The following is a 25,003-nucleotide window of genomic DNA, read 5'->3' on the forward strand; positions in this document are numbered from 1 at the left end:
GTCGCAGGTTACTTGTAGTTTTTTCTGGAGGTCACCCCTTCCCCCCGCGGCACGGTCCTAGACCAAGCCTCCTGGTTGATGGCTTCATCAGTCAGGTTGTTGGTGCCCGCCTCCCAAAATCCAGTATATGCACCACAACCCGGCTGATCAGGAGCTGATTTGACGAGCTTATCAAGATCTCTCTTGAAGGCAATCAGGGGTTTGTTGGTAAGTTCCCTTATACATGAAGAGAGGGCGTTGAAAATTCATGGTCCTTCAACATTTACTAAGTTCTCATTGTACTTATCGCTTCCCTACTTTTCACTGGTGATATCTTGTACTGTCTGCCAAGCCTTTTGTGTTCATAAGGAGTAATTTCGGTGTGCAGGTTTGCGACCAATTCCTCCAGTATCTTACAGGTGTAGATTATCCTGCATCTTTGTCACCTTCGTTCTAAGGAGTACAGCTCACGGGACTTAAAGTACTTCCAGTAAATTAGGTTCTTAGTCGAGTTCATACGAGCTGTGAAGGTTCTCTGTATATTTTCCAGTTCTGCAATTTCGCCAACCTTGAAAGGGGCCGGTATGGCACAGGAATATTTCTATCATAGAGAGAGAGAGAGAGATCAGGTGACTCTAGTGTCATCATTGGCTTGGTATCTCTTGTTTTGAAAGTTCTAGTTGGCCAGCTTATCATTTTCCTTGCGGCTGCGATAATATCATTATTGTGCTCCTTGAACGTGAGATCTAACATTATCACTCCCAGATCTCTCATATTACACATACGCTCTATTGAGTGGCTTGAGCTCATCTTGGACTCCGATCATCTTTTAGTTTCCTCAATCTTTTCATAATGTAGTAACTGCAATTTGTCCTCATTGAACATCATATTGTTGTCAGTAGCCACTGGAAGACTTGGTCTTTATCAACTGGGAGATTGGTTGTTTCTTCAGTGGATTTTAGTATCAACTGCAAAGGAAGATAATGTGCTGTGGTTTATATCCCTGTCTATGTCGGATATGAGAATGAGGAAGACAAATAACCTGAATACTATGCTTTTTAAACAGAAATTTACGCTGTAGCAGCCACTGATCTTACTTTTTACTATTATTTTTAAGGTTCTGTTGTTTAAAAGTTAAATATTCATCTGCTTAACTTTTAAGTTATTCCCTTTGTACGCATTTTGTGGGTAGGTAGAGAGAGGAACGTCTTCAAGAACAAGAACAGATGAACGTGAAAGCTGCCACAGCCACAGTCACAGCTACAGCCTCAGCCACAGCCTCAGCCACAGCCACAGCCACAGTCACAGCCACAGCCACAGACACAGCCACAGTCACAGCCACAGCCACAGTCACAGCCACATCCACAGCCACAGTCCCAGCCACAGCCACAGTCCCAGCCACAGTCACAGTCACAGCCACAGTCACAGCCACAGCCACAGTCACATCCACAGCCACAGCCACAATCACAGTCACAGACACAGCCACAGCCACAGCCACAGTCACAGACACAGTAACAGCCACAGTCACAGACACAGTCACAGACACAGCCACAGACACAGCCACAGACACAGTCACAGTCACAGACAGAGCCACAGCCACAGTCACAGACACAGTCACAGACACAGTCACAGACACAGTCACAGACAGTCACAGACACAGCCACAGACACAGTCACAGACACAGCCACAGACACAGTCACAGCCACAGACACAGTCACAGCCACAGACACAGTCACAGTCACAATCACAGCCACAGCCACAGCCACTACGTACCTCACGTAATGCTTTAATGTCACATGGGAAAATTGAATTTTTTTACTGTAATAAAATTTGAGTGTTTGTTGTAATATTATACATTTTTTGTGTTTGGCATAGTGCCTGATAAGTGGAAAATGGCAAGTGTAATACCTATTTACAAGGCAGGTGACAGGTCCTTGGCTTCAAACTATAGATCAATAAGCCTTACCTCCATAGTAGGAAAATTTATGGAATCAATAATTGCCGAAGCAATTCGTAGCCATCTTGATAGGCACAGATTGATTAATGATTCTCAACACGGTTTTACAAAGGGGCGTTCCTGTCTTACGAATTTACTAACATTTTTCACTAAGGTGTTTGAGGAGGTAGATCATGGTAATGAATATGATATTGTGTATATGGACTTCAGTAAGGCTTTCGATAGAGTTCCACACCAGAAGCTATTGAGGAAACTTAGGGCACACGGAATAGAAGGAGAATTTTTTTCCTGGGTAGAGGCATGGCTGACAAATAGGCAGCAGAGAGTTTGCATAAATGGGGAGAAATCAGAATGGGGGCGTCACAAGCGGTGTTTCTCAGGGGTCAGTGTTGGGTCCGTTGTTGTTCACAATTTACATAAACGACAAAGATGAGGGAATAAATAGCGACATAAGCAAATTTGCTGATGACACCAAAATAGACCGTCCAATTCATTCTGTTGAGGACACTAGAGCACTCCAGGATGATTTTGAATAGACTGATGCAATGGCCGGAAAAGTGACAGATGCAGTTTAATATTGACAAATGCAAAGTTCTAAATGTTGGACAGGTAAATAACTATGCCACATATAAACTAAATAATGTAGATCTTAATACTACTGATTGCGAAAAGGATTTAGGAGTTCTGGTTAGCAGTAATCTAAAACCAAGACAATAGTGCATTAGTGTTCGCAATAAAACTAACAGAATTCTTGGCTTCATAACCAGAAGTATAAATAATAGAAGTCCTCAGGTTGTTCTTCAACTCTATACATCCTTGGTTAAGCCTCATTTAGATTATGCTTCTCAGTTCTGGTCACCATATTACAGAATGGATATAAATGCTCTGGAAAACGTACAGAGGAGGATGACAACGATGATCCCATGTATCAGAAATCTTCCCTGTGAGGATAGATTGAGGGCCCTGAATCTGCACTCTCTCGAAAGGCGTAGAATTAGGGGGGATATGATAAAGGTGTATAAATGGAAAACAGGAATAAATAAAGGGGATGTAAATAGCGTGCTGAAAATTTCGAGCCAAGACAGGACTCGCAGCAATGGTTTCAAGTTGGAAAAATTCAGATTCAGGAAGGATATAGGAAAGCATTGGTTTGGTAATAGAGTTGTAGATGAGTGGAACAAACTCCCGAGTACAGTTATTCAGGCTAAAACGTTGTGTAGTTTTAAAAATAGGTTAGATAAATACATGAGTGGGTGTGGGTGGGTGTTAGTTGGACTTGACTAGCTTGTGCTGCTGGGTCTGGTGCCGTGCTCCATCCTTGAGTGGAGGTGACCAGACTGGGTGGGTCATTGGCCTAATCCGGGGGGTGGGTCATTGAGCTAATCCGGGGGGGGGGACATGGACCTGCTCCGCATGGGTCAGTAGACCTCCAGCAGTGTTCCTTCTTTCTTATGTTCTTATGTTCTTATTATATATACCATTTTATGTATATGTTTTTGTTTTTGTTTATGTATTATATATACCATTTTATGTATATGTTTCCTAAAAAGAAAAACGAACGTTTCTCTTTTTAAATTTAGTAATGTATACAGAAGACGTTACTAGCTCTTTGCTCCTGGCATTTTAGTCGCATCTTATGACACGCACGGCTTACGGAGGAAGAATTCTGTTTCACTTCCTTATGAACATAAGAACATAAGAAAGAAGGAACACTGCAACAGGCCTACTGACCCATGCGCAGCAGGTCCATGTCCCCCCCCGGATAAGGCCAATGACCCCCCCACCCGGATTATCCCAATGACCCACCCAGTCTGGTCACCTCCACTAAAGGATGGAGCACTACACCAGACCCAGCAGCACAAGCTAGTCAGGTCCAACTAACACCCACCCACACCCACTCATGTATTTATCTAACCTATTTTTAAAACTACACAACGTTTTAGCCTGAATAACTGTACTCGGGAGTTTGTTCCACTCATCTACAACTCTATTACCAAACCACCGCTTTCCTATATCCTTCCTGAATCTGAATTTTTCCAACTTGAAACCATTGCTGCGAGTCCTGTCTTGGCTCGAAATTTTCAGCACGCTATTTACATCCCCTTTATTTATTCCTGTTTTCCATTTATACACCTCTATCATATCCCCACTAATTCTACGCCTTTCGAGAGAGTGCAGATTCAGGGCCCTCAATCTATCCTCATAGGGAAGATTTCTGATACATGGGATCATCTTTGTCATCCTCCTCACCGTATTCTGTAATACGGTGACCAGAACTGAGAAACATAATCTAAATGAGGCCTAACCAAGGATGTATAGAGTTGAAGAACAACCTGAGGACTTCTATTATTTATACTTCTAGTTATGAAGCCAAGAATTCTGTTAGCTTTATTGCGAACACTAATGCACTGTTGTCTTGGTTTTAGATTACTGCTAACCAGAACTCCTAAATCCTTTTCGCAATCAGTAGTATTAAGATCTACATTATTTAGTTTATATGTGGCATGGTTATTTACCTGTCCAACATTTAGAACTTTGCATTTGTCAATATTAAACTGCATCTGCCACTTCTCCGACCATTGCATCAGTCTATTCAAATCATCCTGGAGTGCTCTAGTGTCCTCATTAGAATGAATTGGACGGCCTATTTTGGTGTCATCAGCAAATTTGCTTATGTCGCTATTTATTCCCTCATCTATGTCGTTTATGTAAATTGTGAACTACAACGGGCCCAACACTGACCCCTGAGCAACACCGCTTGTGACGTGCCCCCATTCTGATTTCTCCCCATTTATGCAAACTCTCTGCTGTCTATTTGTCAGCCATGCCTCTACCCAGGAAAAAATTTCTCCTCCTATTCTGTGTGCATTAAGTTTCCTCAATAGCCTTTGGTGTGGAACTCTATCGAAAGCCTTACTGAAGTCCATATACACAATATCATATTCATTACCATGATCTACCTCCTCAAACACCTTAGTGAAAAAAGTTAGTAAATTCGTAAGACAGGAACGCCCCTTTGTAAAACCGTGTTGAGATTCATTAATCAATCTGTGCCTGTCAAGATGGCTACGAATTGCTTCGGCAATTATTGATTCCATAAATTTTCCCACTATGGAGGTAAGGCGTATTGGTCTATAGTTTGAAGCCAAGGACCTGTCACCTGCCTTGTAAACAGGAATTACATTTGCCATTTTCCACTTATCAGGTACTATGCCAGTTTGTAGTGATATGTTAAGAAGATTAGCCAAAGGTATGCTAAGTTCCTCTTTACATTCCTTTAACACCCTTGCAAACAGTTCATCAGGGCCTGGGGATTTGTTAGGTTTTAGTTTCTCTATTTGTCTGAGGACCATGTCACTAGTTACCACAATCGTACATAGTTTATTATTATCCTGTTCTACATAATCTGTTATTTCAGGAATATCGCTAGTATTTTCCTGGGTGAAAACTGAGAGGAAGTAGGTATTTAGAATATCACACATATCCTTATCACTGTCAGTGATCTGACCAGAGTTACTCTTAAGTGGCTAATCTTGTCCCTAATCTTACTTCTGTATACCTGAAAGAACCCTTTTGGATTAGTCTTTGAATCCCTTGCGACCTTAGCCTCATAATCCCTTTTTGCTTTTCTTCTTCCTTTCTTTATTTCTCTCTTTAATTGAATATGTTGATTTTTTAACTGCCCATCCCCTCTTTTAATACGCCTATATATGCCTCTCTTTTGACCAATGAGATGTTTTAATCTGTTGTTCATCCATTTGGGATCATTTTTGTTAGATCTCATTTCCCTACTCAGAACAAAAGTTGTCTGGGCAGCTAGAACTATGCTCTGAAAAGCGTCATATTGGCAACCAAGATCACCTACCTGACCCATAGTCAGGACATCCCAATTTAACCCACCCAGGTAATTTTTCAGTCCCATGAAGTCGGCCAAGCGAAAATCTGGGACAGAGATTTGATTGCAGTTATCTGGGTAATTCCATGATATACTGAAACTAAGTGATTTGTGATCACTTTCCCCAAGCTCATCATTAACCTCAAGATTATTAATTAGTGAATCTTTGTTGGCAAGAACCAAGTCAAGCAGATTGTTGCCTCTAGTTGGCTCTGTCACAACCTGTTCTAAAAAGCAATCCTGAACCGTATCAAGAAAGTCACTAGACTCAAGATTTCCTGTCATATTGTTCCAATCAATTTGTCTAAAGCGGAAGATATATATATCTTTTTTTGTTAGCTTCAGAATGATTTTTGCGAAATTATTGCATACACAAATTTTCGCTTGCCTTATTCGGCAAGAAGAGCGTTGCTACTTAAGCCAAAATCGCAAGTTTTACCTATTCGGCACGATATATATATATATATATATATATATATATATATATATATATATATATATATATATATATATATATATATTTGTGTGTGTGTGTGTGTGTGTGTGTGTGTGTGTGTGTGTGTGTGTGTGTGTGTGTGTGTGTGTATTTGGAGGGAGCTCAAACACTTGTTTTGGGTCCTATTTTGTTTTGTATTAAGCCTGAACCAACGTTACTAAAGACTGCCCAAGATCAGTCAGTCTTGGCGATGGATGATCATTATTGACGTGAAAGCATATAAAGCTATTTGCTTAGAAGCAGCTTTCTTGACTGTCATCCTCCATGACCTGCCTATCATCCTCCATGACATGAGTATCCTCTTCCATGACATACCTATCCTCTTCCACAATCAGGTGGTTGGTGGTGGCCTGGTGGCTAAAGCTCCCGCTCCTCACACGGAGGGCCCGGGTTCAATTCCCGGCGGGTGGAAACATTTCGACACGTATCCTTACACCTGTTGTCCTGTTCACCTAGCAGCAAATAGGTACGTGGGTGTTAGTCGACTGGTGTGGGTCGCATCCTGGGGGACAAGATTAAGGCCCCCAATGGGAATAAGTTAGACAGTCCTCGATTATGCACTGACTTCCTTGGGTTATCCTGGGTGGCTAACCCTCCGGGGTTAAAAATCCGAACGAAAACTTATCTTATCTTACCTGCCAGTCCTCCTCCGTGACCTGCCATCCTCCTCCCAGGTTTGGCTAACCTCCTGCTCAACATTATAACGTCTACACTGTAAACAAGGTGACACCTCACAAATCTTTCTAAATTCGCAACGCGAAATATGTCTCTGTACCAAGACGATTTTAAAATTGATTGTTGTCGGGCGGCACATAACGGGTAGGCCTTAACTGAAATGCTTCAGAATGGTCTGTAACGGGTAGGCTTTCACGGAAATGCTTCAGAATGGTCTATAACGGATAGGTCTTCACGGAAATGCTTGAGAATGGCACGGGAGGCACGGGTTGAGACGTGGTGTGCCGCAGGGGTCGTCCCGAGCACCCCTTGTATTGAAATAAGTGAGGGAACTTCAACAACACGGTGTGGTAACATTGTCAACGGAGAATGCTCTTCTCCACAGAGCTCTCTTGCCAGATATTCTCTTCTGATTTGAAAAACGCCTACATAAGGGAAAGCCTACATGAGTGGAATCCTACATGAAGGGAATCCTACATGAGGGGGAACCCTACATGAGAGGGAAACCTATATGAGGGGTAAATCTACATGAGGGGGAAACCTACATGGAGGGGAACCTACATGAGGGGCACACATATATGAGGGGAACCTACATGAGGGGGAACATACACGAGGGGAAAACCTACATGAAGGCGGAAACCTGCATGAAAAGGGAAACCTGCATGAAGAGGGAAACCTGCATGAAGAGGGAAACCTACATGAGGTGAAACCTACATGAGGTAACCTACATGAAGGGATAACCTACATGAAGGGGGAAACCTGCATGAGGAATAAATCTACATGAGGTAAACCTTCATGAGGAGGGAAACCTATATAAAGGGGAAATACACATGAGAGTAACCTAATGAGGAGGAAACCAACTCATCTATAAGGTTTTCATGCTGCAGTGAAGTGTGTCAGTATACTCCAGTGTGTGGGTGTTGCAATGTGTGGGTGTTGCAATGTGTGGGTGTTGCAATGTGTGGGTGTTGCAATGTGTGGGTGTTGCAATGTGTGGGTGTTGCAATGTGTGTGTTGCAATGTGTGGGTGTTGCAATGTGTGGGTGTTGCAATGTGTGGGTGTTGCAATGTGTGGGTGTTGCAATGTGTGGGTGTTGCAATGCGTGGGTGTTGCAATGTGTGGGTGTTGCAATGTGTGTGTGTTGCAATGTGTGGGTGTTGCAATGTGTGGGTGTTGCAATGTGTGGGTGTTGCAATGTGTGGGTGTTGCAATGTGTGGGTGTTGCAATGTGTGGGTGTTGAAATGTGTGTGTGTTGCAATGTGTGTGTGTTGCAATGTGTGGGTGTTGCAATGTGTGTGTGTTGCAATGTGTGTGTTGCAATGTGTGGGTGTTGAAATGTGTGTGTGTTGCAATGTGTGTGTTGCAATGTGTGGGTGTTGCAATGTGTGGGTGTTGCAATGTGTGGGTGTTGCAATGCGTGGGTGTTGCAATGCGTGGGTGTTACAATATGTGGGTGTTGCAATGTGTGGGTGTTGCAATTTGTGGGTGTTGCAATTTGTGGGTGTTGCAATGTGTGGGTGTTGCAATGCGTGGGTGTTGCAATGTGTGGGTGTTACAATGTGTGGGTGTTGCAATGTGTGGGTGTTACAATGTGTGGGTGTTACAATTTGTGGGTATTGCAATGTGTGGGTGTTACAATATGTGGGTGTTGCAAAGTGTGGGTGTTACAATACGTGGGTGTTGCAAAGTGTGGGTGTTGAAATGTGCTGGTGTTACAATGTGTGGGTGTTACAATGTATGGGCGATACAACGTCTGGGTGTTACAACGTCTGGGTGTTACAATGTGTGGGTGTTACAATGTGTGGGTATTACAATGTGTGGGAGTTACAATGTGTGCATGTTACAATGTATAAGAGTTACAATGTGTGAGTGTTACAATGTATAGGAGTTATAATGTGTGGGTGTTACAATGTGTGGGTATTGCAATGTGTGGGTGTTACAATGTGTGGGTGTTATAATGTGTGGATGTTGCAATGTTTGGGTGTTACAGTGTGTGGATGTTGTAATGTTTGGGTGTTACAATATGTGGGTGTTACAATGTGTGGGTGTTACAATATGTGGGTATTACAATGTGTGGGTGTTACAATGTGTGGGTGTTACAATGTGTGGGTGTTACAATGTGTGGGTGTTACAATGTGTGGGTGTTCACATAACTTTCCACTTCCCCCTTCTCTTGCTCGTATACAATAATCACCTTGAGTCGCTTTATCTAGAATAATTATCTACATATTTATATATCCCAGAAGAGAGACCTTTCAGTGGTTGCCAAAGTTGTTTTTTCTCTCAACTTTTCGTTTTTATTTCGTTCATCATATTCTCATCCTATCGGCTTCATAGTTTCAGTGTTGGTGTACGGTAACTAGGAGAAAATTCTAAGAACAATCGGCATGTACAGATGACCTATGATCAAATTTGTTGTGCCCAGTCCCAGAATCCTGAAGTTTCTCTGACGATTTTCAAAACCTTCTACAGTGTAGTTTCATACTTAAAAAAAAAACCAGTGCCTCTTAACTTGACGGTGGAAAACAATGACAGTCGAGTGGGTGGGTGCACGTCTGCTAGTTTTATGTTTGAAATTGTGAAAAATTTAGATTACCGTTAAATATATTTGAGTATCTCTTTTGAGTGGCTTCAACATCTAAAGAGTGTTGCATCTTACAGCCAGGAGAGTACCCAGTGGCTTCAACATCTAAAGAGTGTTGCATCTTACAGCCAGGAGAGTACCCAGTGGCTTCAACATCTAAAGAGTGTTGCATCTTACAGCCAGGAGAGTACCCAGTGGCTTCAACATCTAAAGAGTGTTGCATCTTACAGCCAGGAGAGTACCCAGTGGCTTCAACATCTAAAGAGTGTTGCATCTTACAGCCAGGAGAGTACCCAGTGGCTTCAACATCTAAAGAGTGTTGCATCTTACAGCCAGGAGAGTACCCAGTGGCTTCAACATCTAAAGAGTGTTGCATCTTACAGCCAGGAGAGTACCCAGTGGCTTCAACATCTAAAGAGTGTTGCATCTTACAGCCAGGAGAGTACCCAGTGGCTTCAACATCTAAAGAGTGTTGCATCTTACAGCCAGGAGAGTACCCAGTGGCTTCAACATCTAAAGAGTGTTGCATCTTACAGCCAGGAGAGTACCCAGTGGCTTCAACATCTAAAGAGTGTTGCATCTTACAGCCAGGAGAGTACCCAGTGGCTTCAACATCTTAAGAGTGTGCATCTTACAGCCAGGAGAGTACCCAGTGGCTTAAACATCGAAAGAGTGTTGCATCTTACAGCCAGTGGAGTACCCAGTGGCTTCAACATCGAAAGAGTGTTGCATCTTACAGCCAGGGGAGTACCCAGTGGCTTCAACATCGAAAGAGTGTTGCATCTTACAGCCAGGAGAGTACCCAGTTGCTTCAACATCTAAAGAGTGTTGCATCTTACAGCCAGGAGAGTACCCAGTGGCTTCAACATCTAAAGAGTGTTGCATCTTACAACCAGGAGAGTACCCAGTGGCTTCAACATCTAAAGAGTGTTGCATCTTACAGCCAGGAGAGTACCCAGTGGCTTCAACATATAAAGAGTGTTGCATCTTACAGCCAGGAGAGTACCCAGTGGCTTCAACATCTAAAGAGTGTTGCATCTTACAGCCAGGAGAGTACCCAGTGGCTTCAACATCTAAAGAGTGTTGCATCTTACAGCCAGGAGAGTACCCAGTGGCTTCAACATCTAAAGAGTGTTGCATCTTACAGCCAGGAGAGTACCTAGTGGCTTCAACATCTAAAGAGTGTTGCATCTTACAGCCAGGAGAGTACCCAGTGGCTTCAACATCTAAAGAGTGTTGCATCTTACAGCCAGGAGAGTACCCAGTGGCTTCAACATCTAAAGAGTGTTGCATCTTACAGCCAGGAGAGTACCTAGTGGCTTCAACATCTAAAGAGTGTTGCATCTTACAGCCAGGAGAGTACCCAGTGGCTTCAACATCTAAAGAGTGTTGCATCTTACAGCCAGGACAGTACCCAGTGGCTTCAACATCTAAAGAGTGTTGCATCTTACAGCCAGGAGAGAACCTAGTGGCTTCAACATCTAAAGAGTGTTGCATCTTACAGCCAGGAGAGTACCCAGTGGCTTTAACATCTAAAGAGTGTTGCATCTTACAGCCAGGAGAGTACCTAGTGGCTTCAACATCTAAAGAGTGTTGCATCTTACAGCCAGGAGAGTACCCAGTGGCTTCAACATCTAAAGAGTGTTGCATCTTACAGCCAGGAGAGTACCCAGTGGCTTCTACATCTAAAGAGTGTTGCATCTTACAGCCAGGAGAGTACCCAGTGGCTTCAACATCTAAAGAGTGTTGCATCTTACAGCCAGGAGAGTACCCAGTGGCTTCAACATCTAAAGAGTGTTGCATCTTACAGCCAGGAGAGTACCCAGTGGTTTCAACATCTAAAGAGTGTTGCATCTTACAGCCAGGAGAGTACCTAGTGGCTTCACCATCTAAAGAGTGTTGCATCTTACAGCCAGGAGAGTACCTAGTGGCTTCACCATCTAAAGAGTGTTGCATCTTACAGCCAGGAGAGTACCCAGTGGCTTCAACATCTAAAGAGTGTTGCATCTTACAGCCAGGAGAGTACCCAGTGGCTTCACCATCTAAAGAGTGTTGCATCTTACAGCCAGGAGAGTACCCAGTGGCTTCAACATCTAAAGAGTGTTGCATCTTACAGCCAGGAGAGTACCTAGTGGCTTCACCATCTAAAGAGTGTTGCATCTTACAGCCAGGAGAGTACCTAGTGGCTTCACCATCTAAAGAGTGTTGCATCTTACAGCCAGGAGAGTACCCAGTGGCTTCACCATCTAAAGAGTGTTGCATCTTACAGCCAGGAGAGTACCCAGTGGCTTCACCATCTAAAGAGTGTTGCATCTTACAGCCAGGAGAGTACCCAGTGGCTTCACCATCTAAAGAGTGTTGCATCTTACAGCCAGGAGAGTACCCAGTGGCTTCAACATCTAAAGAGTGTTGCATCTTACAGCCAGGAGAGTACCCAGTGGCTTCACCATCTAAAGAGTGTTGCATCTTACAGCCAGGAGAGTACCCAGTGGCTTCAACATCTAAAGAGTGTTGCATCTTACAGCCAGGAGAGTACCCAGTGGCTTCAACATCTAAAGAGTGTTGCATCTTACAGCCAGGAGAGTACCCAGTGGCTTCAACATCTAAAGAGTGTTGCATCTAACAGCCAGGAGAGTACCCAGTGGCTTCAACATCTAAAGAGTGTTGCATCTTACAGCCAGGAGAGTACCTAGTGGCTTCAACATCTAAAGAGTGTTGCATCTTACAGCCAGGAGAGTACCTAGTGGCTTCAACATCTAAAGAGTGTTGCATCTTACAGCCAGGAGAGTACCTAGTGGCTTCAACATCTAAAGAGTGTTGCATCTTACAGCCAGGAGAGTACCCAGTGGCTTCAACATCTAAAGAGTGTTGCATCTTACAGCCAGGAGAGTACCCAGTGGCTTCAACATCTAAAGAGTGTTGCATCTTACAGCCAGGAGAGTACCCAGTGGCTTCAACATCTAAAGAGTGTTGCATCTTACAGCCAGGAGAGTACCCAGTGGCTTCAACATCTAAAGAGTGTTGCATCTTACAGCCAGGAGAGTACCCAGTGGCTTCAACATCTAAAGAGTGTTGCATCTTACAGCCAGGAGAGTACCCAGTGGCTTCAACATCTAAAGAGTGTTGCATCTTACAGCCAGGAGAGTACCTAGTGGCTTCAACATCTAAAGAGTGTTGCATCTTACAGCCAGGAGAGTACCCAGTGGCTTCAACATCTAAAGAGTGTTGCATCTTACAGCTGCTTTGGGGATTAGCGTGGACGGTTACAAAGCATGGCTTGCTTCTGCAGTGTTTTAAAAACTGAGTTTGGAGAGTTGAAGGAGGAGGTCTTGCTTCTCCAGGAGGAGATTGGGAGGCTGAAGGTCCACCTCAATGGGCCTGGGAGAGAGTGTGAGGTGGTTGGAGATGTGGGGAATGAGGCTTCTAGCAGTGAGGTGCAGTCTGTCTCTCACTGTGAGGAGGCTGTAGGTGGGGAGGTAGCAACGGCTACCAGCAGTGAGGTGCAGCCCAGCACCTGCTACAAGTGGCGAGTTGTTCACAGTAATGGGAGGCGCATCAGAGTAAGGAAAGTTAAGAGTGAAGATCTGAAGGTAGGAAATCGCTTCTCTGTTCTCCAGGATGAATGTACTTCAGTGGCCAGTGAAGGTAAGGGTACTACTGCCCCTGCTAATGAAGGTAAGCGCATTCTTGTGGTTGGTGACTCTCAGGTAAGATATGTTGACCGTGCTTTTTGTAATAGGAATAAGAAGATGAGAGATAGAGTGTGCTTCCCTGGAGCTGGTGTTGGGGACATTGTCAACAGACTGGATAATATCATGTCAGGTAATGGGAACAAGCCCATTATCTGTCTCAGTGCTGGTGGAAATGATATTGGGAAGGGTAGGAGAGAAGAGCTGCTAGATAAGTACAGGTCAGCTATAGATTTCATTAAGTCTAAGGGAGGGATCCCAATCATATGTAGCATCTTGCCTAGAAGGGGAGTAGGAAATGAATGGTTGTCTAGGGCAATTGGTGTAAATTGCTGGCTAGACAGATACTGCAAGGAACTTGCAATCCCATTCATTGACAACTGGAACAACTTTTATGGCAAACATGATATGTATGCAAGGGATGGGGTTCATCTCTCTGGGGCAGGGGTGGTAGCACTTGCAGACTCGATTGAGAAGGCCGTTGGTGAAATGCCTATGATTTTAAACTGATGGAAGATAGAGGTATGGGTGTGTGTGGGAAACAAGCAGGTTGCAACACTAGGGTTGGAAACAGTAACTGTATAAAAGGCATTCAGCATGAAGTTATAAATAAAGACAATAGAACAGGTCAGCAAACAAAGGGGGACAGCAGAGGGCAGCAAGGGACTAGCTCCCTTAAGGTTTACTATACTAATAGCAGGAGTGTTAGAAATAAGATAGATGAGCTAAGATTAATTGCAAGTGCAGGAAACATAGATATTATTGCTATAACAGAGACCTGGCTCAATCTGAAAGATAGAGAGATGCCCTCTGAATGTCACATACAAGGCTATAAATTATTCCACACTGACAGGGTCAACAGGAAAGGTGGTGGAGTAGCGATGTATGTCAGAGACAATTTAAATTGTTGTGTTAGACAAGATATTAAATTAGAAGCGTCAGCCACTGAATCTGTTTGGTTACAGCTTCTCGAGGGCCGAGAAAAACTAATTTTGGGTGTGATTTACAGGGCCCCAAATCTTGATAGGGAGTGCAGTAAACTTCTATGGGACGAAATTCGTAAGGCATCCACATACGAAAATGTTGTGCTAATGGGAGATTTCAACTATAGACAGATTGACTGGAGCAATTTGACAGGAAATTTAGAGTCGGGTGACTTTCTTGATACGATCCAGGATTGTTTTTTAAAACAGTTTGTGACAGAGCCAACTAGGGGAAATAACCTCCTTGACTTGGTTCTTGCCAGTAGGGAAACACTAATTAATAATCTTGAGGTTAATGATGAGCTTGGGGAGAGTGATCACAAATCACTCAGTTTTAACATATCATGGAATTCCCCTAATAATGGCAATCAAGTCTCCGTCCCTGACTTTCGCTTGGCTGATTTCATAGGACTGAAAAATTACTTAGGTGGGCTGAACTGGAATGACCTGACTAGGGGTCAGGTAGGTGGTGATGGTTGCCGATATGATGCTTTCCAGGGCTTAGTTCTAGCTGCTCAGTCAAATTATGTTCCAAATAGGGAAATCAGATCAAACAAAAATGATCCTAAATGGATGAACAATAGATTAAAATATCTGATTGGTCAAAAGAGAGGCATATATAGGCAAATCAAAAGAGGAGAGGGGCAATTAAGAAATCGATATATTCAGTTAAAGAGAGAAATAAAAAAGGGAATTAGAAAAGCAAAAAGAGATTATGAGGTTAAAGTTGCAAGAGAATCGAAGACTAACCCAAAAGGATTCTTTCAGGTATACAGAAGTAAGATCAGGGACAAGATAGGCCCACTCAAAAGTTCCTCGGGTCAGCTCACTGACAGTGATAAGGAAATGTGTAGAATTTTTAACACATACTTCCTCTCAGTTTTTACACAGGAGGATACCAGTGATATTCCAGTAATGATAAATTATGTAGAACAGGACGATAATAAACTGTGCACTATTAGGGTCACAAGTGACATGGTCCTTAGGCAAATAGATAAATTAAAACCTAACAAATCCCCAGGCCCTGATGAACTGTATGCAAGGGTTCTAAAGGAATGTAAAGAGGAGCTTAGCACACCTTTGGCTAATCTTTTCAACATATCACTACAAACTGGCATGGTGCCAGATAAGTGGAAAATGGCAAATGTGATACCTATTTTCAAAACAGGTGACAGGTCCTTAGCTTCGAACTATAGACCAATAAGCCTAACCTCCATAGTGGGAAAATTTATGGAATCAATAATTGCCGAGGCAGTTCGTAGCCACCTTGAAAAGCATAAATTAATCAACGAATCTCAGCATGGTTTTACAAAGGGGCGTTCCTGCCTTACGAATTTATTAACTTTTTTCACTAAGGTATTTGAGGAGGTAGATCATGGTAATGAATATGATATTGTGTATATGGACTTCAGTAAGGCTTTTGACAGGGTCCCACATCAGAGACTATTGAGGAAAATTAAAGCACATGGAATAGGAGGAGAAATTTTTTCCTGGATAGAGGCATGGTTGACAAATAGGCAGCAGAGAGTTTGCATAAATGGGGAGAAATCAGAGTGGGGAAGCGTCACGAGCGGTGTTCCACAGGGGTCAGTGTTGGGCCCCCTGCTGTTCACAATCTACATAAACGACATAGATGAGGGCATAAAGAGCGACATCGGCAAGTTTGCCGATGACACCAAAATAGGCCGTCGAATTCATTCTGACGAGGACATTCGAGCACTCCAGGAAGATTTGAATAGACTGATGCAGTGGTCGGAGAAGTGGCAGATGCAGTTTAATATAGACAAATGCAAAGTTCTAAATGTTGGACAGGACAATAACCATGCCACATATAAACTAAATAATGTAGATCTTAATATTACGGATTGCGAAAAAGATTTAGGAGTTCTGGTTAGCAGTAATCTGAAACCAAGACAACAGTGCATAAGTGTTCGCAATAAAGCTAATAGAATCCTTGGCTTCATATCAAGAAGCATAAATAATAGGAGTCCTCAGGTTGTTCTTCAACTCTATACATCCTTGGTTAGGCCTCATTTAGATTATGCTGCACAGTTTTGGTCACCGTATTACAGAATGGATATAAATTCTCTGGAAAATGTACAAAGGAGGATGACAAAGATGATCCCATGTATCAGAAACCTTCCCTATGAGGATAGACTAAGGGCCCTGAAACTGCACTCTCTAGAAAGACGTAGAATTAGGGGGGATATGATTGAGGTTTATAAGTGGAAGACAGGAATAAATAAAGGGGATGTAAATAGTGTGCTGAAAATATCTAGCCTAGACAGGACTCGCAGCAATGGTTTTAAGTTGGAAAAATTCAGATTCAGGAGGGATATAGGAAAGTACTGGTTTGGTAATAGAGTTGTGGATGAGTGGAACAAACTCCCAAGTACCGTTATAGAGGCCAGAACGTTGTGTAGCTTTAAAAATAGGTTGGATAAATACATGAGTAGATGTGGGTGGGTGTGAGTTAGACCTGATAGCTTGTGCTAACAGGTCGGTTGCCGTGTTCCTCCCTTAAGTCAATGTGACCTGACCTGACTAGGTTGGGTGCATTGGCTTAAGCCGGTAGGGACTTGGACCTGCCTCGCATGGGCCAGTAGGCCTTCTGCAGTGTTCCTTCGTTCTTATGTTCTTATGTTCTTCTTATGTTCTTATCTTACAGCCAGGAGAGTACCCAGTGGCTTCAACATCTAAAGAGTGTTGCATCTTACAGCCAGGAGAGTACCCAGTGGCTTCAACATCTAAAGAGTGTTGCATCTTACAGCCAGGAGAGTACCCAGTGGCTTCAACATCTAAAGAGTGTTGCATCTTACAGTCAGGAGAGTACCTAGTGGCTTCAACATCTAAAAAGTGTTGCATCTTACAGCCAGTAGAGTACCTAGTGGCTTCAACATCTAAAGAGTGTTGCATCTTACAGTCAGGAAAGTACCTAGTGGCTTCAACATCTAAAAAGTGTTGCATCTTACAGCCAGGAGAGTACCTAGTGGCTTCAACATCTAAAGAGTGTTGCATCTTACAGTCAGGAGAGTACCCAGTGGCTTCAACATCTAAAGAGTGTTGCATCTTACAGCCAGGAGAGTACCCAGTGGCTTCAACATCTTAAGAGTGTTGCATCTTACAGCCAGGAGAATACCTAGTGGCTTCAACATCTAAAGAGTGTTGCATCTTACAGCCAGGAGAGTACCCAGTGGCTTCAACATCTTAAGAGTGTTGCATCTTACAGCCAGGAGAGTACCCAGTGGCTTCAACATCTAAAGAGTGTTGCATCTTACAGCCAGGAGAGTACCCAGTGGCTTCAACATCTTAAGAGTGTTGCATCTTACAGCCAGGAGAGTACCCAGTGGCTTCAACATCGAAAGAGTGTTGCATCTTACAGCCAGGGGAGTACCCAGTGGCTTCAACATCGAAAGAGTGTTGCATCTTACAGCCAGGGGAGTGCCCAGTGGCTTCAACATCGAAAGAGTGTTGCATCTTACAGCCAGGAGAGTACCCAGTGGCTTCAACATCTAAAGAGTGTTGCATCTTACAGCCAGGAGAGTACCCAGTGGCTTCAACATCTAAAGAGTGTTGCATCTTACAACCAGGAGAGTACCCAGTGGCTTCAACATCTAAAGAGTGTTGCATCTTACAGCCAGGAGAGTACCCAGTGGCTTCAACATCTAAAGAGTGTTGCATCTTACAGCCAGGAGAGTACCCAGTGGCTTCAACATCTAAAGAGTGTTGCATCTTACAGCCAGGAGAGTACCCAGTGGCTTCAACATCTAAAGAGTGTTGCATCTTACAGCCAGGAGAGTACCCAGTGGCTTCAACATCTAAAGAGTGTTGCATCTTACAGCCAGGAGAGTACCTAGTGGCTTCAACATCTAAAGAGTGTTGCATCTTACAGCCAGGAGAGTACCCAGGGGCTTCAACATCTAAAGAGTGTTGCATCTTACAGCCAGGAGAGTACCCAGTGGCTTCAACATCTAAAGAGTGTTGCATCTTACAGCCAGGAGAGTACCCAGTGGCTTCACCATCTAAAGAGTGTTGCATCTTACAGCCAGGAGAGTACCCAGTGGCTTCAACATCTAAAGAGTGTTGCATCTTACAGCCAGGAGAGTACCTAGTGGCTTCACCATCTAAAGAGTGTTGCATCTTACAGCCAGGAGAGTACCTAGTGGCTTCACCATCTAAAGAGTGTTGCATCTTACAGCCAGGAGAGTACCCAGTGGCTTCACCATCTAAAGAGTGTTGCATCTTACAGCCAGGAGAGTACCCAGTGGCTTCACCATCTAAAGAGTGTTGCATCTTACAGCCAGGAGAGTACCCAGTGGCTTCACCATCTAAAGAGTGTTGCATCTTACAGCCAGGAGAGTACCCAGTGGCTTCAACATCTAAAGAGTGTTGCATCTTACAGCCAGGAGAGTACCCAGTGGCTTCACCATCTAAAGAGTGTTGCATCTTACAGCCAGGAGAGTACCCAGTGGCTTCAACATCTAAAGAGTGTTGCATCTTACAGCCAGGAGAGTACCCAGTGGCTTCAACATCTAAAGAGTGTTGCATCTTACAGCCAGGAGAGTACCCAGTGGCTTCAACATCTAAAGAGTGTTGCATCTTACAGCCAGGAGAGTACCCAGTGGCTTCAACATCTAAAGAGTGTTGCATCTTACAGCCAGGAGAGTACCTAGTGGCTTCAACATCTAAAGAGTGTTGCATCTTACAGCCAGGAGAGTACCTAGTGGCTTCAACATCTAAAGAGTGTTGCATCTTACAGCCAGGAGAGTACCTAGTGGCTTCAACATCTAAAGAGTGTTGCATCTTACAGCCAGGAGAGTACCCAGTGGCTTCAACATCTAAAGAGTGTTGCATCTTACAGCCAGGAGAGTACCCAGTGGCTTCAACATCTAAAGAGTGTTGCATCTTACAGCCAGGAGAGTACCCAGTGGCTTCAACATCTAAAGAGTGTTGCATCTTACAGCCAGGAGAGTACCCAGTGGCTTCAACATCTAAAGAGTGTTGCATCTTACAGCCAGGAGAGTACCCAGTGGCTTCAACATCTAAAGAGTGTTGCATCTTACAGCCAGGAGAGTACCCAGTGGCTTCAACATCTAAAGAGTGTTGCATCTTACAGCCAGGAGAGTACCCAGTGGCTTCAACATCTAAAGAGTGTTGCATCTTACAGCCAGGAGAGTACCCAGTGGCTTCAACATCTAAAGAGTGTTGCATCTTACAGCCAGGAGAGTACCTAGTGGCTTCAACATCTAAAGAGTGTTGCATCTTACAGCCAGGAGAGTACCCAGTGGCTTCAACATCTAAAGAGTGTTGCATCTTACAGCCAGGAGAGTACCCAGTGGCTTCAACATCTAAAGAGTGTTGCATCTTACAGCCAGGAGAGTACCTAGTGGCTTCAACATCTAAAGAGTGTTGCATCTTACAGCCAGGAGAGTACCCAGTGGCTTCAACATCTAAAGAGTGTTGCATCTTACAGCCAGGAGAGTACCTAGTGGCTTCAACATCTAAAGAGTGTTGCATCTTACAGCCAGGAGAGTACCCAGTGGCTTCAGCATCTAAAGAGTGTTGCATCTTACAGCCAGGAGAGTACCTAGTGGCTTCAACATTTAAAGAGTGTTGCATCTTACAGCCAGGAGAGTACCCAGTGGCTTCAACATCTAAAGAGTGTTGCATCTTACAGCCAGGAGAGTACCCAGTGGCTTCTACATCTAAAGAGTGTTGCATCTTACAGCCAGGAGAGTACCCAGTGGCTTCAACATCTAAAGAGTGTTGCATCTTACAGCCAGGAGAGTACCCAGTGGCTTCAACATCTAAAGAGTGTTGCATCTTACAGCCAGGAGAGTACCCAGTGGCTTCAACATCTAAAGAGTGTTGCATCTTACAGCCAGGAGAGTACCTAGTGGCTTCACCATCTAAAGAGTGTTGCATCTTACAGCCAGGAGAGTACCTAGAGGCTTCACCATCTAAAGAGTGTTGCATCTTACAGCCAGGAGAGTACCCAGTGGCTTCAACATCTAAAGAGTGTTGCATCTTACAGCCAGGAGAGTACCCAGTGGCTTCACCATCTAAAGAGTGTTGCATCTTACAGCCAGGAGAGTACCCAGTGGCTTCAACATCTAAAGAGTGTTGCATCTTACAGCCAGGAGTGTACCCAGTGGCTTCAACATCTAAAGAGTGTTGCATCTTACAGCCAGGAGAGTACCCAGTGGCTTCAACATCTAAAGAGTGTTGCATCTTACAGCCAGGAGAGTACCCAGTGGCTTCAACATCTAAAGAGTGTTGCATCTTACAGCCAGGAGAGTACCTAGTGGCTTCAACATCTAAAGAGTGTTGCATCTTACAGCCAGGAGAGTACCTAGTGGCTTCATCATCTAAAGAGTGTTGCATCTTACAGCCAGGAGAGTACCCAGTGGCTTCAACATCTAAAGAGTGTTGCATCTTACAGCCAGGAGAGTACCCAGTGGCTTCAACATCTAAAGAGTGTTGCATCTTACAGCCAGGAGAGTACCCAGTGGCTTCAACATCTAAAGAGTGTTGCATCTTACAGCCAGGAGAGTACCTAGTGGCTTCAACATCTAAAGAGTGTTGCATCTTACAGCCAGGAGAGTACCTAGTGGCTTCACCATCTAAAGAGTGTTGCATCTTACAGCCAGGAGAGTACCCAGTGGCTTCAACATCTAAAGAGTGTTGCATCTTACAGCCAGGAGAGTACCCAGTGGCTTCACCATCTAAAGAGTGTTGCATCTTACAGCCAGGAGAGTACCCAGTGGCTTCAACATCTAAAGAGTGTTGCATCTTACAGCCAGGAGAGTACCCAGTGGCTTCAACATCTAAAGAGTGTTGCATCTTACAGCCAGGAGAGTACCCAGTGGCTTCAACATCTAAAGAGTGTTGCATCTTACAGCCAGGAGAGTACCCAGTGGCTTCAGCATCTAAAGAGTGTTGCATCTTACAGCCAGGAGAGTACCTAGTGGCTTCAACATCTAAAGAGTGTTGCATCTTACAGCCAGGAGAGTACCCAGTGGCTTCAACATCTAAAGAGTGTTGCATCTTACAGCCAGGAGAGTACCTAGTGGCTTCAACATCTAAAGAGTGTTGCATCTTACAGCCAGGAGAGTACCCAGTGGCTTCAACATCTAAAGAGTGTTGCATCTTACAGCCAGGAGAGTACCCAGTGGCTTCAACATCTAAAGAGTGTTGTATCTTACAGCCAGGAGAGTACCCAGTGGCTTCAACATCTAAAGAGTGTTGCATCTTACAGCCAGGAGAGTACCTAGTGGCTTCAACATCTAAAGAGTGTTGCATCTTACAGCCAGGAGAGTACCCAGTGGCTTCAACATCTAAAGAGTGTTGCATCTTACAGCCAGGAGAGTACCTAGTGGCTTCAACATCTAAAGAGTGTTGCATCTTACAGCCAGGAGAGTACCCAGTGGCTTCAACATCTAAAGAGTGTTGCATCTTACAGCCAGGAGAGTACCTAGTGGCTTCAACATTTAAAGAGTGTTGCATCTTACAGCCAGGAGAGTACCCAGTGGCTTCAACATCTAAAGAGTGTTGCATCTTACAGCCAGGAGAGTACCCAGTGGCTTCTACATCTAAAGAGTGTTGCATCTTACAGCCAGGAGAGTACCCAGTGGCTTCAACATCTAAAGAGTGTTGCATCTTACAGCCAGGAGAGTACCCAGTGGCTTCAACATCTAAAGAGTGTTGCATCTTACAGCCAGGAGAGTACCCAGTGGCTTCAACATCTAAAGAGTGTTGCATCTTACAGCCAGGAGAGTACCTAGTGGCTTCACCATCTAAAGAGTGTTGCATCTTACAGCCAGGAGAGTACCTAGTGGCTTCACCATCTAAAGAGTGTTGCATCTTACAGCCAGGAGAGTACCCAGTGGCTTCAACATCTAAAGAGTGTTACATCTTACAGCCAGGAGAGTACCCAGTGGCTTCACCATCTAAAGAGTGTTGCATCTTACAGCCAGGAGAGTACCCAGTGGCTTCAACATCTAAAGAGTGTTGCATCTTACAGCCAGGAGAGTACCTAGTGGCTTCACCATGACTCAAGAAATCGTAATGACACGATTGCAAATAAACCATACCCCCGGCCGGGATTGAACCCGCGGTCATAGAGTCTCAAAACTCCAGCCCGTCGCGTTAGCCACTAGTGGCTAACGCGACGGGCTGGAGTTTTGAGACTATGACCGCGGGTTCAATCCCGGCCGGGGGTATGGTTGGCTTCACCATCTAAAGAGTGTTGCATCTTACAGCCAGGAGAGTACCTAGTGGCTTCACCATCTAAAGAGTGTTGCATCTTACAGCCAGGAGAGTACCCAGTGGCTTCACCATCTAAAGAGTGTTGCATCTTACAGCCAGGAGAGTACCCAGTGGCTTCACCATCTAAAGAGTGTTGCATCTTACAGCCAGGAGAGTACCCAGTGGCTTCACCATCTAAAGAGTGTTGCATCTTACAGCCAGGAGAGTACCCAGTGGCTTCAACATCTAAAGAGTGTTGCATCTTACAGCCAGGAGAGTACCCAGTGGCTTCACCATCTAAAGAGTGTTGCATCTTACAGCCAGGAGAGTACCCAGTGGCTTCAACATCTAAAGAGTGTTGCATCTTACAGCCAGGAGAGTACCCAGTGGCTTCAACATCTAAAGAGTGTTGCATCTTACAGCCAGGAGAGTACCCAGTGGCTTCAACATCTAAAGAGTGTTGCATCTTACAGCCAGGAGAGTACCCAGTGGCTTCAACATCTAAAGAGTGTTGCATCTTACAGCCAGGAGAGTACCTAGTGGCTTCAACATCTAAAGAGTGTTGCATCTTACAGCCAGGAGAGTACCTAGTGGCTTCAACATCTAAAGAGTGTTGCATCTTACAGCCAGGAGAGTACCTAGTGGCTTCAACATTTAAAGAGTGTTGCATCTTACAGCCAGGAGAGTACCTAGTGGCTTCAACATCTAAAGAGTGTTGCATCTTACAGCCAGGAGAGTACCTAGTGGCTTCAACATCTAAAGAGTGTTGCATCTTACAGCCAGGAGAGTACCTAGTGGCTTCAACATCTAAAGAGTGTTGCATCTTACAGCCAGGAGAGTACCCAGTGGCTTCACCATCTAAAGAGTGTTGCATCTTACAGCCAGGAGAGTACCCAGTGGCTTCAACATCTTAAGAGTGTTGCATCTTACAGCCAGGAGAGTACCCAGTGGCTTCAACATCTTAAGAGTGTTGCATCTTACAGCCAGGAGAGTACCTAGTGGCTTCAACATCTAAAGAGTGTTGCATCTTACAGCCAGGAGAGTACCCAGTGGCTTCACCATCTAAAGAGTGTTGCATCTTACAGCCAGGAGAGTACCCAGTGGCTTCAACATCTTAAGAGTGTTGCATCTTACAGCCAGGAGAGTACCCAGTGGCTTCAACATCTTAAGAGTGTTGCATCTTACAGCCAGGAGAGTACCCAGTGGCTTCAACATCTTAAGAGTGTTGCATCTTACAGCCAGGAGAGTACCCGTGAAGTTTAGTTCGTGTTGGCAAATTTCTTAACGCACAATATTTTTTTTATAAAATGTGTAATCATTATAATTTATGCAATAACTGGAAAATGACTTCTGGTGGGCTTCAGTTTTCCCGCCGTGGTGTGTTCCAGAAAGTAAGGTTCACCTCGTTATTGAGTTGCATAAGTCACAGTTTGTCAGTTTTATTAAATAAATAGCTATATAAATTTCCATTTAATAGCTACCTAATGATTCATCTTATCGGTTAGAAAATATTCACACTGATGTGTTGTATAAGAAGGAAGACACTCCTTAAGTTTAGACTGGGTGCAAATTAAGAAACTTAGAATTACTGGAGAATGCATCATCTGATACTCTTCAAACTTTAAGTGTTCGTGGCTTTTATTAAAAGAAAGCTCGGCATTCTGTTTGAGTTGTGTTAATTTTAATTTGCCAGTTTTATTAAATAAATTGTTTTCTGTGTAATAACTATAGAACATATTTTCAGATCACCTTCAAACTTACAGCATCTTAATGAGAGAAAACCTAGGAACCAGTTTGCCAGTTCATGGCAAAACTTATATCCGAGTTTCTTCAAATATATATATATATATATATATATATATATATATATATATATATATATATATATATATATATATATATATTTATATATATATATATATATATATATATATATATGTATATATATATATATATATATATATATATATATATATATATACACATACATATAAAATGAAATGTTTTTCTTGTACAGTTGTAGAAATTTTTAAATAAAATATAAATGAGACGAGAAAACTGAAAAAAATATTAAAAAATTAATTTTTTATCATGTTCCTTTCACTACTTTAGTGATCCCTTAAATACCATTTTTTCATGCAATATTATGACAGAGGAGGTCATGTTAGCTACGGTGTTCCACTAATTTACTCTCAAAGTTTTCGTTTACAACTTCAGAACACTTTATCTGATTAGCTTTAAATTTTCAACTCTGGTTAACTAGGAATAGAGTAAAGTTCATGAAACAATTCACAAGTACAGCTGCCCACTGGTCAATTTTATATAGACCATTTCCAGTTTTGGTTTTCATGTCGTAACTCTAGAAAACCTCTTGTAATTGGCTTGAACTTTTCTCCACTGTTGTCTGTTAGAAGGAAGTTTAGTGGAATGTGTAGTTCCCATTTTGTCAGTTTTAATTTCAAAATCATATTATTTTTAAACCATACCACGGGTAGG

Source organism: Cherax quadricarinatus, chromosome 28 (assembly GCF_038502225.1).
Source record: "Cherax quadricarinatus isolate ZL_2023a chromosome 28, ASM3850222v1, whole genome shotgun sequence".
Taxonomy (NCBI): Eukaryota; Metazoa; Arthropoda; class Malacostraca; order Decapoda; family Parastacidae; genus Cherax; species Cherax quadricarinatus.